The sequence below is a fragment of the Lissotriton vulgaris genome, chromosome 5 (genome assembly GCF_964263255.1).
Source record: "Lissotriton vulgaris chromosome 5, aLisVul1.2, whole genome shotgun sequence".
Taxonomy (NCBI): Eukaryota; Metazoa; Chordata; class Amphibia; order Caudata; family Salamandridae; genus Lissotriton; species Lissotriton vulgaris.
The window spans coordinates 1047167554-1047182466 of NC_141693.1; the positions used below are offsets into that span (position 1 = coordinate 1047167554).

Below are 14913 nucleotides of genomic sequence, written 5' to 3' on the forward strand. Positions count from 1 at the left end.
GCGCGAGCGCTACGCCCCCCTGTCAGGGGATTATATAGCCAACGACGCTCTTACACAGGGCACAGTGCCGGAAAGCAACGGCCACTGGTCATCAAGAGCTGCTTTATACAGCGCTGGATTTTCACCAAAAACCCTCGTGCATTCTAGGTTCTTCATACTTTTTGAAAGAGTAACACTCTTAAATGTAATATGCTTCAAAGCTGCTTGTGAGCAGTGGTGCTGCTGATGACAAAGGGCTGGCAGGATTGGCAGTCCAATTGACCGCCAATCCTACGGTGGCGGAGCATCTATTGCCGCAGCAGTGGTCCAACTGCCATATTACGAGTTGGGGGGCTCGGACCGTCATAGGACCACTGCTACTGCAAGGGATCCGTCATCCCTGGTGGTCTGCAGCGGTCTGATGCCCAAAATATATGCTGGTGGTGCTGCAGCTGCACCGCCCAGCAGATTACAGGATTCCTCACCACTACAGTTTTCATGGCTGTGAGCCTGCCATGAAATGTGTGGCAGTGAGGAAACTAAGGGGGTGCCTCTGGGCCAGGGGATGCATGCAGGGGGGCATGTGGTGTGCCTCCCTGTTCCACCACCTCATGGACTTCACAGTCCACGCCGTACTAGAAAGCACTGAGGTGGTCCCATGGCGCTGCCTTTCTAAGGATCACATACGAGCCTTTGAAAGGCAACGCTGCCGCAGGACTGCCCACCTGTATTCCAGTCGGAATATAGCGGACGACCAGACTACGGGTTTAGCGGTCTTGGAGCCGCTGGTGTGGCGGCGTGCTTCAAAACTGCCCAACTCGTAATCAGCCCTGAAGACTTTCATAATTCCTAAGTCAATTAAACGACGATCCATTTAAAAGAGCAACAATCAATGCTTCTAAATCCGGGTATGTCTGCATTTATACGTTTAAATATGTAAAGTGGCATGAAAAAGCACATAATATTCTTATCACGATTTGTATTCATGTTTAAAAGTTTTATGACGTACAATTACCTTTCAGCATCAATAAAGGGTAACTATCGTCATATCAAACGTGTTCCCAATTATGGTGACTGGAAAAAGTGTATGTCATTGTATCCCAGTACACGTGGCATCTCACTATGGGCAATTAGCGGCCTCACCACACAGTGTTACATGGTTCATTTCAGAGCCCTGCAACTGGCACTGGGAAAGCACTCATTAGGTGTCTTCAATCATATGCCAGAGGTTAGAGTTTACTTTTCTGTATCTATTTGACGGCCGTCTTCAAATTTTCTCTGGAGTTTAGAATCTTCCTGCTTAACACCTTTGTTTCAGGTTCATCACATGCTCTTCACTGTAGCCCAGTATATGAAAGCCTATCAATTTATATCTTGTTGTGCTGGCGATGCCCTGGTTGCCTGTTCCTGTAATTCACAAATATATTTTATTTTGTTAACAAACATTTTTAGATGTCAAACTAGTATGTGGGCCGATTTTCTTAAACAATAGGTTGCATTTCTGCAGAAAAAGTGGATTCTCTTAGTTGCCCAATCTTGGACATTTTGTAAATTTCCCAGTAGATTTTGGATATATTGAGAAAGTCTGGCAGATTGTGTTCCTTCACGTTTTCTTCCTGTTCTGTCTCCATCTCTCTTGTCTCTCACTCAAAGCAGGAAGTAGTCACATGAACTCTGGCATTTGTTAGCCACTGGTGTTCTAGATCTAGAAAGACTCAAGCTAGAAAGATGATTGGTTCCTACATGTCCCAGAGGTGTGAGGGTTCCAGGGCTCTAGGCATTCGATGGGGTTTCCACTGTGTGGTTTTAGACCTAGTTAAAAAAAATTGGCCAACTACTTCTCTGCGAGCTGAAACCATCTGCAAAAAAGACTATATCAAGTGAAGGTCATGGTTTAGAGATGTCTTGATTTACGTATTCCCCTGCCATTCTTCTGGGCGACACCTACTGCAGACCAAATGGAGAGACACTGCTGGCGGCAGAGGTAGGATTCCAGATCACTGGGGAGGAGAGGACAGGAGACCTACATATGTAAAAAACTGCTACAATGAACATCCTTCACTCAAGGCCTGTGGACCGGGCTTTGGATACCAGCTATTATCGATTCCTATGTAATAAAACATATATTTCACTATTTACACTTATTCTGATGCTTCACATGTAATGTGAAGGTTGGAGCTTTTCTAAATTCAATTGAGGCCACCCATCGTTCAATCGATATTCTGTTTGACTGCTCTCACAAATCAATCGGAAGATACCAACTTAAATTTATAGCTTCAATTTCAAATTCCTTCCTATTTACAGAAAGTTTTAAGATTTTCCATTTTCCATTTTGCTTCTTTATTTATTTATACCTTATTAATCTGTTTATAGTATTTAAGTTTCGAAGCAGTTGTTGATCCCTTGAGTTACGTGACAGACCCCCGCAGGTCCCTGGGCCATAGGTTAAGAACCACTGCTGTAAACAATTTGCATACCTGTTACATGCAATACTATAGGATGGTCATAAAAGCACGCCGTATTGATGGTTAGAGATGAAAGTTAGCAAATGTAAAGTCGCAGAGCAACACTTTCACTAGAATATCTTTGGAGCTTCGAAGCATGCCAATTTCCACATGAATATATTGTTATAAATGAGATAAGGGTTCTGTGTACTTCAGAGTTAGTAAAAAAATCCTTTGTGAATTACCCAGCGCAGGTTTCCCAGTGCAGTATTCCATGCCCAGGAATAAAGTCTTCACGGGTAAATTCACACATTATGTGCTACACTAATATTTTGCAGTCTGCTGCACTTGACTGTTTTGTTTCCTTTCAAAACATAAAACAGATGACGGGAGAGCTGGTGATTTTCTGCTCCAGGGATCTATTTAGTTCCACAGCTATTAAAAGCCCGGTGCTTTGTTCGAATCAAGATGGACGTGGGGTAGCGCGTTTGCAGATATTGGCCAGCCTGTGGTGGGCTTGAAGAAGACCCCGACCACTGAGGCACCCGGAGGGGAGGGCAACAAGTGTAAAACGAAGAGCGGGGACAGTGGTCTTCGGGCCTGCCTCATCAGTGTCCGCCCTCTCGTCTATGGCAACACATATCAACATAATATAATGCTTATTTGTAAAAATAAATAAGTATGGGAGCCCCAAGTTTTTCATAGCAACTGCTGCTGGTGGTGCCAAATGCCAATGGTACTGAATGCCCAGAATCTCTTGTCTTGATGCCACCTCATGCTTCCCTTTTCGACCACTCTACACTTCCTATTTTCATGTCATCTGTGTTTGAAGGGTATGTCACGCCACATCTGCTTGCCCTAGCATTTTGGTTAATTGAGGCCAGGGGCAGCCTTAGGCATGTGCAAGCTGTGCACCTGCACAGGGCCACCAAACCCCAGGGGCCACCACGCCAATATATATCCTTAATATAATAATCCTCTGATGATGGATACATATTTGCATGGCGGCCCCTGGCAGGTATTTGGCGGCCTCCGACTCTGTTCCACTTCCAAACACCCTGACCCCCCTCTTCACTGGCCTCCGCGCTCCGCCCCACCCGGACCCCCTCTTCCGGGGCCCCCTACCTACGCTCCCTGCCCAGGGCCGCCATGAGCCTAGAGCCGCCCCTGTTGAGGCCCATGCCAGTGAGCATCTATACAATGCATCGACGCCTGGCATCAAAATGTGCCACTAATGTTGTTATTGGAGTGCAAGTGTGAGATCCTTGCTCACCTATAATGAAAATATGGCCTCAATACTCCACCGTACTGTTTCAACATAATAGATCAACCATGGAAGCCTGTAGAAACTGTAAAATTAAATGTTTACACTGAAGCTTTGACATCACAACTCACATGTAGTAAGAAACTGACATCAATACCTCACTATAATAATTTATTACTGTTGTGATGCAAAATTGCGGCTGTTTAAATCAATAAAAGAGGCAAATTATCACCTTTTAGTCCTTTCTTCACACCTATTTTATTAGCAGTTCACAGTTATTGTCACAGTGGCAGGCATTTGTAGAAGTAATATATGTTTGCACCACTGGAGTTCATTACAAGTAGTAAGCGCTTTATAAATGCAATTACAATACAATACAAGTGTCCTCTGAATTTCGTGTCCTCACACAGGAACCCTTGGCCTCATTCCTTTATATAACCTCTAGGACTTGAAATGAACTCATCATGACAGTTGGGGGCCTTATACCATATTTTAAGGTGCAGTTGTGACATCACAGTGCCTGCTGCCAGAGCCAGCACACACTACGACAAGGAGCGGCTGAGCAGCACCCCACCCCCCTCCCCCAACTCATAATATTAAGGAAAAGTTTTGTCTTCCTTGCATTTTCCTTCTTTTACAATTCACTGCCTGATAAGGAGGCATTTATGGAACTATGTTTATTGTCCTAAACATTCTAAACCACAAGGCCGGCTTAAAACAAGTTAGTTACAAATTACAAGCTGGGTGGGTAATACGTAGCTGTTTTTACATAACCAGTTCCGTTTTTCCTTTGCATGTAACAAAAATAACTCTTCCATCAGCAGGAGAGGTGCTTAATTTGAGCCGGTGATTGCAGGTGGGAACCGATGGAACTTATTTCTACAGTCCTGCACTTATTTCACCTCATTAGACTTTCACCCAGAGCAGGAGAGAAAAACACTTAACAGGGAAAGAAAGGGGAAGAGAAAGAAGGAAAAAACTGTGACAAAGGGAAAAAGAAGGGGTGGGAAAGAACATGCAAGATTTCGATGGAGTGGCAGGGAGTTTCTGGTGGTGGATGCAAGAGGCATCAGGTGGCATCAAGGCTACCAAACCTTAATATTCGTAGCTCGAACCTCAAATTTCTGATTTACACATTAGGTAACCAGCACTTATTATTTGACAAATTAAGCACTGAGTAGGAGCAAGCGTCTAAGGATTTAAAAGCAGGTTAGGGAAGATTGATGGCGCAACCATGTAAGCAACAAAACATCCCCCATTGTGCATAAAAAGACATTGCATAACACTTCTGACTGACCAGACCATATAAAGAAATTCAGCCTCCAGCCTTGGACCTCTATTATGTCATGCAACTCCTCTGTGGCTTGCATTATACAATTGGGAACACATTATTTCATATATCCCAAATCAATATCAAGGGAGAATGCTGTCCCTTACAGAACATCGATATTAATGAATGTATCAACACATTAGTACATAATAACAACTGTTACTTGGAGGCCTGGTCATCAACACACTCGCACACACCTATCATCACTGAAAATGCAAAATCCAGGAGGAGTGTTTGATACAGAGAGGGCTCTTCACATCACCACCAAGGTGAGAGCGAATGAAGGAGGTCAGTCCTGCAAGTAACTCCGCTAAGCCGGCTGTATGTCAAAATCTTGATCCAAAAACACAGCACTACAAGGATACCATGGGCAAAATATGGAGGACAAAAAGATCAAGAAGGTAAGTGTCTATAGGTAAATATAGGTTTACTTTTCGTACCTCCACATCTACGTACCTTGAAGATATTGTCACGGTATGTACATGTGGAGTTAAATAAAGTTAACCTATACTTACCTATATCCACATATCTTGTTGACATTTTTGTCATCAGTATTTCCTCGTAATAATACTGTAGCCAATATTTTTTAAACAATTGTCAGGTGGAATACCGCTAAATCAGAAAAATATTTCACATCCTCTCTCGTAAAATTCTGAGTACTTTACATTCCTGACAGTTGTAATAACAGCTTGTTCAGTCTGGGTTTTGACAGCACAGCTATCAAAAAGGCCTATAACTTCCAAAATACACACAGTAGGTTTGAGCCAGCTACATCATGATTCAATCTCATAGTTTATAGGGTTTTAGGTAATTTCTGAAGAAGATGCCACCAAACAATCTTTTGTACTAAAACGCAAGCAGATTTTTCTTTCAGTTCTAGGAAGCTGTTAGGCATTCACAAAAACGTAAGACATGCTGGGTAATTTACATGCAAAACTGCCATCTTGATAAACAGTAATGGAACAGCTTGAGCCACACTTAATCGCACACATAAACTGCTGAATTATAGTTGAAATGTGAAACATTTTACAGAAGCTGGCGACTAGCCAGTGGCTATGTTCTGGGTACTCAGATCAGGCAAATGTAGGGATTTGAGAATCCCCTTGGAAACAGAACATACTTGGTGCAGTCTAGGGAGTATCACACTGTGCACCACAGCGTAGAAACAATTGCTCAGGAACTGTGAGGGTCTTGTGAAGAACACGTTATATCCATGGGTGGCTGTAGTTTTTAACAAGTCTAAATGGAAATCTAAGCTCTTAAATTTAGCAAGACGAAACACTTCATAATTTGGTAGACAGAGCCCCACCCCCAAATCGCTAACTGTTGTTGCGTTCTACCAATTGAGTGGGTTTTGAGTGTGAGGCGGGTCTCAGTTTAGTAGAATTTATATCACTCTTGAAGGAGTTGTTGTTTCATCGTCCTCGAGAATTGACACTATTTGATGGAGGCCACCAACAGTGGCATAAAGGTTACGGACATATTTTTCTATAGCCTTTATGTTCAACTACACACATAACATATTACTGGAATTAGGATAGAGTGAGGTCTCTTCCAAAGATGTTTGCGGGTGTAGCTGGGCATCGGTGTTTTAGGTGTGGTCAAGAAAACAGCGAAGACGACAAAGGTGCTGTGCATTATTACTAGCTGCAAACCTGCCATGACCCGCTACCACAGAAAATAGGTTCTAGGTGCACCCTACTAGAGCCACTGGGCACAAGGAGTGGCAGCTGGATATTCTGGTTGGCACAACAACTGATGGGCACTGGGTCATTTATCTTCTTTACCACCACTTTCCATTAATTCTTTATTGATAAACGATGCAATTTATGCCCAGTCAGGCTTCATATGGGTAGACATCAAACAGGTTGGGCAGAGGGAGATCAGTTCCAAATGTCAGGGCAGTGGAACAGGGAACCAGCATGCCCACATAACCAGGGGTCTATGAGGGGCAGCCTCTAACCAGTTACGTCATAGGGCACAGACGCCATTACACACACTCACTCTTCACTTTATCTATCCACAACAAAGCTATCCTATCTCACAACACTTTAATTTTGTTTTTTTGCAGTTTTATATAACGCGAACTCGACCCAAAATTATTGGAGCGCTTTACACGAGCACCAGTTACATTACAGAAGGACACACTCCTTTTTGGTAGGCACAGGGAGATTAAGTGTTTTGCCCATAATCACAGAGTGTTGAACCGACGCCAAGACCCGAACCTGAATCCCCTGCCACAAAGTACTACAAACACCAAGTACAGGTTCAACAAGAAATACAAATTCAAACTGAAAGTCAGCAAACTATTGACTAATGACAATGTATTCTGAAGAGACACTGTCTTACTGTGTCTTACTGGTTGTTGGGGGGGGGGGGGAAGGGGGAAAGGTGTGCAGCAGAAAATATACAAACAGGGATGGAATCACGCAGACACCACCCCCCCAGTCTTTAACAAGACCTCCACCGTCGTTAGTATCTCTCACGCATCTACAGTGCGACACGAGTTGTGAGGTGCAACAATGTGGATTCGTCACACATTATGCGTGACGAACAGTTCCAGGTCCCTAAACACTGGTACTTGTGCCATGCAGTGAAATGCTGGAATAAACCTTCCTAAATAAATAAAAAAAATGAATATATGTTTCCTCTGTCTGCAACGTCATCACCCTGGCCTGAGCCGAGAGGCCACTGGTGACCACCACGTCCCATTGTGTAAACAGTGGCCAACACGCCTGGAAGCGGCCAATCCCCTCCCGTGGCGCAGCCACCACATCATTTGTTGAGTTTCCAGTCAATTAAACGGCAGCGCAGCGCGTGCATCCGCCCCCTAGCGCAACAAAGCGCGCGCAGGTCGGTGGACGGTGCGTCTGCGTGCACGTGCGCCCCGTGTTTACGTGCACCCCCGTGTAGTACACGCCTGCTTGTGTATGCGAATCCGTATATCGGAGGCTTCAAACACACGGGCAGAATGGGGGCGCGAGGAGTCGCGTATGTCGGTGTGTGCATCGTTCAGCCCTCCAGGGGTTGGAAAAGGGATCCCGGCGTGTCACTCAACATCCATCATTCACTGAGCACCGCACAGGTGTGATGGGATCGCAGCCTCTGTCATACAACATCCGTTAATTCACTGAACACGGTACACGTATGACGCATTACAGTCTTTTACCTCCACGCCATCCATGTAGTCACTGAACATCGCGATCCACTCACACATATACATGTGTGAACATATTCCACCATTGCCGCGTACTTGTATGTAAACGTCGTGTCAGTGTATACAAATATCCACACTTCCCTTAGCCCACACTGCACCATATGCATAAAAACATTTACAGATTACACGCCCTGTGCTGTTTCACACACTAAATATTTACACATTTACACCTAGAATGCTGATACGCACTGCAACACTTGCACACATAGTACACGCTTAAACACAATGCACCCCCTCTTAGAAGCGCACAGACCACTGTTACTCAACCTGCACCCCTGGCATGCGCATACCTACAGGGCCCGTGCACACAATATAACCCAGGACCGCTCGATCCCCATTGCACAATCACACCTGCACACTCAATTACACAGTCACACCTATTCTGTGCCCACACACCTTCGGACACATAGCAACCCCTGCACAATCACACACACAACTCCCTTAGACCAGTCACACAAATATGACACTTTTGCACACATGCGCTTCTTTAAACGTGCATAGCAGCGCCATACACACTGGGCTCTCATTGCCTCTTACACATTCGGGTGTTTTCTTCTTTTTTTCCTTTCTTTCCCCCTCTTTTTTCTTCTTTTCCTCCCATGTATATGTTGTGCTCCATGTTAATATATCTTTTTTTCCAATAAAAAATTACAGAAATAAAATAGTAAACAGTCTACACACATTTATAAATAACCATACAATACAGTAGAGTACAGTACAACAGGACACAGCGGGAGCACAACGATGCTGTGTATACAATAAACTGCACATCAGCCTCGACCAGAGATGATGGGAACATGTTTGGGTACTCCCCACACCACCCCGTGCCACAGCATCACGCCACATAACATGCCCTATAATCGAGACTATAAACGTGTCTTGTCACTGGCAGCAAACCACTCATTCGATGGGAGCACACCCCCCCCCCCCTCCCCCTCCCCCACTGTAATGTCCACCGGACCTGGATGTGTGACGGGACCTGCACACCTCCAGTTCTCTCTGACATTTCTACCATTGTGTCTCAAATACCCCGAACCCTCGCTCAACTAGGTGTAGCTGATGTGTCCACAAAATATATGTCCCACCTGCCTCAGGTGCCCTCCAGAGCGACCTTTCCCGGGCGACCGCGCTTCTGAGGCACTGAACTAGCTGCCGCCTGTGTGCACGGGCACTACCGTGGCACGGGGGTGTCTGTGAGGGGGAAGAGCGGGGCTGGGTCCTCAGGATATTAGGTGGGTGTTTGGGGAAATCGCTGGACAGGCGAGGTGCAGAGCTGGTTAGACAGAAGCAGGGGTTAGAGCGAGTTACAGAGGCAGGGCACGGGGCGGCACAGAAGCAGGTGAGGGTGACAGGTGGGGACGATGACAGGTGGGCACCGAGGAGGCGCCAGGGACCCACGGTGCGTGTACGCAGAGGGATCCCTCCCGGTGCCTGACAATCCCCGCGCTCTTCCTGGTTGCACCCCGTGCCTCAGCCTCCCCTGGACTCGTACCTGCTTACCTGGAGTCGGGTCACCGCGGAGAGCAGGGACAGAGCCCGGGGTGGGCGTCAGGGGCGCGGGCTGTCAGCACACACTCGATGCCGTGCGAGGGGGGCGCGCTCCTCGGCCTCGCAGCTCCTCTGGTCCTCCTCCTCTTCCTCCTCCTCAGCCGTGTGCGGTGCCGGGGCTCCGGGTGCACTCACCAGGCTGCGGGCAGAGCTCCTCGGGCCCGGCGCAGGCTCTCTGCCGCCACCCAGCGGAGCGAGGGGTGAATGCAAGCCCTCAACCTGTGTGCCTTCCACAGCAACAGCACTGGATATGGAGAGTGTACAAAGGGCTGGAGAAACAACCGTGTCTCTGCACTGCATAGGGGCTTACAGAACCCGGCAAGAAGAGTGTACTGAAGTGTTAACACCACGTGTGTGGAAGTACCGAAGGGGCGTTCAACACGAACCACAGCATTCGTCATGCGGAAGAAAAAGGATTTTTTTTTATTTGTGTCAGTTTTACACTTCTTGCTAGCCTCAAACTATAGACAATTAAAAATACGTCACTGTAAAAGAAGCAGACACATTGCCTTTGGGGAAATCATCCCCGAATCCATCTGCAAAGTAGAGGCCTTTGCGTAGCCTGATGTGTTGAGGTCCTAGTCACAAAGAACAGGCCCCCTCGAAGTAAAACTTCAAAAACAGTGTCCGCTACCAAGTGGGTTTGTACTAAATGGGTCCGGTTCTGATAGACTGGCTATGTAAAGCAAAAACCCACTGTTAAATTAAAATACAAGCCCAAGTAAATACATACCACTAGACAACAATAATGAGTTCGAAGAGGAAACTGGATACACAACACTTTTCTCCATAGTAGCTCCAAAGAGATCCAATGGCCGATATGCCAGCACTGGATTGATCAGAAGTCACTTGTTGCTGGTCAACTGGAATTTCCATCACCAAGATTTTAGGAGTCTGCCATTCGTTTAAGAGTCCCTGGGATGGATTCTTCAGGCTGGTTTTTCAGGAGTCTGCTTTGCGTTCGTTTCATTCCTAGGACCCGTTGGACAATGTTTTGTGGGTTCTACTGGTATGGTTGTGCTTCCGCCCTGTATTGGTATTACTGTCATTGTGCCAGCCACTGCACCCAGGGGATAGGTTAGTCATGGCTTTATGAGAGGAATCTGTTCATTCGCATCTTTTTCACCTCTTTTTTGAAGACGTGGATCGATGGTTAGACCGAACCTTGGGTGGTAGGGAGTTCCAAATCCTTGCAGCCACTCCAGAAAAGGAGTGTGTGTCGGTTCTTTGTTTTCTGAATATGGGGGGTTCTAGCCTGAGAGAGGTTGCGATTCTGAGGGAGCTTCTGCCTCCTGAGATTAGATTCAAATCTTTTCTGCCAGGTACCTTGGTTCATTACAATGTAAGGCTTTATGCGTGAGGCAAGCAGTTTTCAGTTGGAATCTGGCTTTGAGAGCGAGCCAGTTAGGAGTCCTAAATGAAAGGGAAATGTGGTTGAAGAGTCTAGTGCCTGTTACCAGTCTATCTGCTCTGTTGAGGGTCGCTTTGAGTGGAGCCGTTTTTGATTTGGACAGACATGGCAAGGTCACAGATCAATATTCTAGTCTTGAGACCACTATTGATTGTACTGCTTGTTTGAAGTCTGGAGGTGGCAGGAATGGTTTCACTTCCTTCAGTAGATTGAGTTGGAATGACACACTGCGCGTGGTTGCACTGATATGTGCTAGTATGTTCAGATTCTTGTCCAGTGTTATTCCAAGGGGTTTATGGAATCAATAGTAATGGGTTTGCAAGTGAGGACGTCTAAGTGATTGAGCCACTCTTGGATGCGTGTGGAGCTGTTGTGCAGTGAGAAAAGTGGGAATTCTGTTTTCAGAGAGTTCAGCTTGAGGTTGTTTGAGCTAGCCAGAACTGAGTTTTGACTAGAGTGTTATTTAGTTGAATGATGTTATCTAGGGGGCATATCGTTGAGTATAATTGTGTGTCGTCTGTGCACCTATGGTATTCAGTGTTCGATTGCTTGAAGATTTCCATTAGTGGCTCCATATAAAGGTTAAAGAGTGTGGGGGTAATGGACAACCCTGGTAGGACGCCGCATCTCACTGGTGCAACAGCTGAGAAAGAGTTGCCTAGTTTGATCCGTAGAGAGCGGTACTGCAGGAAGGATGCAAACCAGGAGAGTACTTTCCCTGACAGCCCCATTCTTTTTCTAGCAATGTAAGTAGTTTGTTGTGATTGACCTTATCGACGCTGATGAGAGGTCTAACAGGATGAGTAGGCAGGATTCATGTTGTCTAGCATCTTAAGGGTTGCATCCATTATGGGAACAATGGCAGCATCTGTGCTGTACCCTGGTCTAAATTCTGATTGAAATTTTCTGAGTAAGTTGAATTGATCAATGTGCTAATTCAGTTGGTTGTGCACACATTTTCCAACAATTTGTCTGGAAAAGGAATGTTCAACACCGGGTGAACATGGAAGTAGGGTCTGCTCTTACTTTTTTCAGGAGGGGTGTCACTCGCCCAGCCTACAAGTAGTCCAGGAAATTGCCTTGTTCTTGCGATGAATGTACGATCTTCGTCAGTATGGATGAGAAGAGGTAACTGAGTTCCTTTAGTATTGTGGAAGGGATAGGGTCATAGAAATGAGAGGTTGGCTTTGTTCATATTAAGATCTTGTGGACCTCCTCCTCAGTTAGTGTTTTAAACTCACTCCAGCTAGCTTGATTTTTGGTCTTGGATGGGTGAGATGTCATCTGTTCCTCCTCTGGTTATGGAGATACACTGTTGGAATGGTGATCATTGTCTAAAGTGTCTCTTAGAGTTTCTTTGTTGATTTACAATTTCCTTTTCGATTTCTAAGATTTTATCATTGAAAAATGAAGAGAAAGCTTCACAGTTTTCCACTGAGGTATTGCTGATCTTGGTTGCATTTTTTCCCCTTTTTTTGTGGAGTTTTATATAGCGCAAATTAGACCCGAAAGTATCAGAGTGCTTTACATGAGCACCAGTTACGTTACAGACGGACATATTTATTTTTGTTAGGCACTGGAGATTAAGTTATTTGCCCAGAATCGCAGAATGTTGAGCGTCCCTGCCGAGACTGTAACCCAGTTCCCCGCTCTGAGGTCACTGCCCTAGCCGTTAGGCCACATTCTCTCTGTTGGTTAACAATTTCAAACAATCGTCTCGGACGATTCCTTGCCCGGTCTCGTTGGGATCTGAAGAATGATGCTTTTGTGTTCCAGATGTGGTTTTTGTAGCTGTTTGGACATTCACGTAGTTTGATTAGAAGCAGTGTCGAGGGTTCCTGCCTTCTCCTTCGTATTGTGTGTCTAAGACTCCTCCTTTCCCCTTTTAGACTTTGATTGTACCAAGGGTGAGAGAGTTTGATTTTTTTGTCTTTTGAGGTTCAGTGGGGCTACTGGCTCCATCATGTTTGATACGTATGGTTGTAGTGCTCGCTTAATTCGAGAGCATTCTAGGTTCAAGTTGGGGGATTGAGGTTTTTCTTGCAAAGTACGGTCAGTTCTGCCCTGTCCAAGTTTTTGATGTCTCTAACCCAGCATTTCTGTTTGATTTCTTGACCTTTAGTTTTCTGTGTGTGGGAATTTAGGTGGAAAATTATTGACTAATGATCTGTACAGCCATGTGGGTGTGATCGAGTAAATTGTCAGTGTTCCTTCTCTTGATATGATCAGGTCGAATGTTGGTCCTTTGTTATGAGTTGGTTTTGTGCATGATTGGGTAAAGTTTTGATCGGAGAGGAATTGTTTTAGCGGATGTACCTATGTATCGTCCTCATCATTCCAGTGAAGGTTGAAGTCTCCGAGAAAAATAGCATTGGGTTATAGCATGGATTGTATTGTAATTGTTTTCTTTCTATGTTAAATGAACAGTTGGTTGTCTCCTGAAGGGTGGTAAATGAGGTGTGCTTTGGCTATTGATTTCTTTGATGTGGAGATTTGTGTACCCATGAATTCACAGGATGTAAGACTGTCATCTGGGAAATTCTTGACTAGTAGGGATTTCACATGAATAATCATGATCCCCTCTCCCTGTCGTTGCTGTCAATCGAGGTGTTGAATGGTGTAGTTTGAAGGCACAATGATGTCAAGCATGGGTGTGGATAGGGTGTGGACCATTGATTTACCAGGTTTCTGTCAGAAGTACATTTCCAATTTATGGTCGAGGATAGTTTGGACGATGTCTGTGGCGTGTTTGATCGTTGATATGCAGTTGAGAAGCATACATTTTAGGGCCGTTTTGGATAAGCACAAGGGATTAAGAATAGGTGTTAGCGGGATCTCAATTAGGTTCCCAGGGTTTGTATTCTGATGTTTTTCCTGTGGCCCTCGTCTTTTCGGGATGTCAGTAGTCGGTATGTTGTGGGTCAGTAATGAGGCTGGCAGTGAGGAATCCTTGTAGCATAAAAGCACAACTTCTATGTCTGATGGGATAGATGGTTATGAGCTCACCTGGGCCGAAGAGTGGATGGCCAAGGGTGGGTGACAGAAACCTATCTCTCTCACTGGCTACCTCCATGACACCTCTTTCTAGCACTCTCTACCTCTCTCTGCTTTCCCTATCATTCTCATCTCTCTCTCTCTTCCCTTCACCTCACCTCTTCTACACCCCTCTCTTTCCCTCTCACTCTAGCCACCTCAGCATCTCTATGGACCTACCTCCATCTATTTCAGCTTTCTCTACCTCACCTCTACCTACCTCCCTCCTCTCTCCAATACATCTCTTTCTACCCTACCTCTCTTTACCCTCTCTCTTTGAACCTCACCTCTCTATCACTCTGTCTCACTCTACTTCTTTACCTATCTATTAACTCACCCTACCTCAACTCTCTCTACCTCACCCCTCTCGTCACCCCCTAGCTCCTCTGTTTCTATCTCAACTCCGCGACCCATCTGCTTCACTTCTGTCTCCACCTTTCTATATATCACCTCTCTCTACCTCATCATTCTCTTCCTCACTCAGTCTGAACTTCATTCCTTTCTCTACCTGACATCTCACTAACTACTTCATCTCTGGCTACCACCTCTCTCTCGCTCACTACCTAACCTCTCAATGTATCTCACTGTTCTTTTGCTGCCTCACCTCTCCACCCGGCCTCTCTTTCTGCCTCTGTTCCCTGTATAATGCCTCTGTCACTGTCCTATTCCATTGTTGCTACCTCTCTC

General features: G+C 45.5%; 1 protein-coding gene across 2 annotated transcripts in view; it reads right to left on the reverse strand.

The window, feature by feature from the left end:
* SEMA4G (semaphorin 4G) overlaps positions 1 to 14913 on the reverse strand; it is a 698845-nt gene that overhangs the window by 617846 nt on the left and 66086 nt on the right. Inside the window, exon 1 of one of the 2 annotated variants that reach the window (XM_086922680.1) lies at positions 9735 to 10078. The exons of the other annotated variant lie outside the window; for it this stretch is intronic. The gene's annotated coding sequence lies outside the window, so the exon portion shown is untranslated. Of the gene's footprint in view, positions 1 to 9734; positions 10079 to 14913 lie in introns of those variants that run through there. 2 annotated transcript variants of the gene reach the window in all.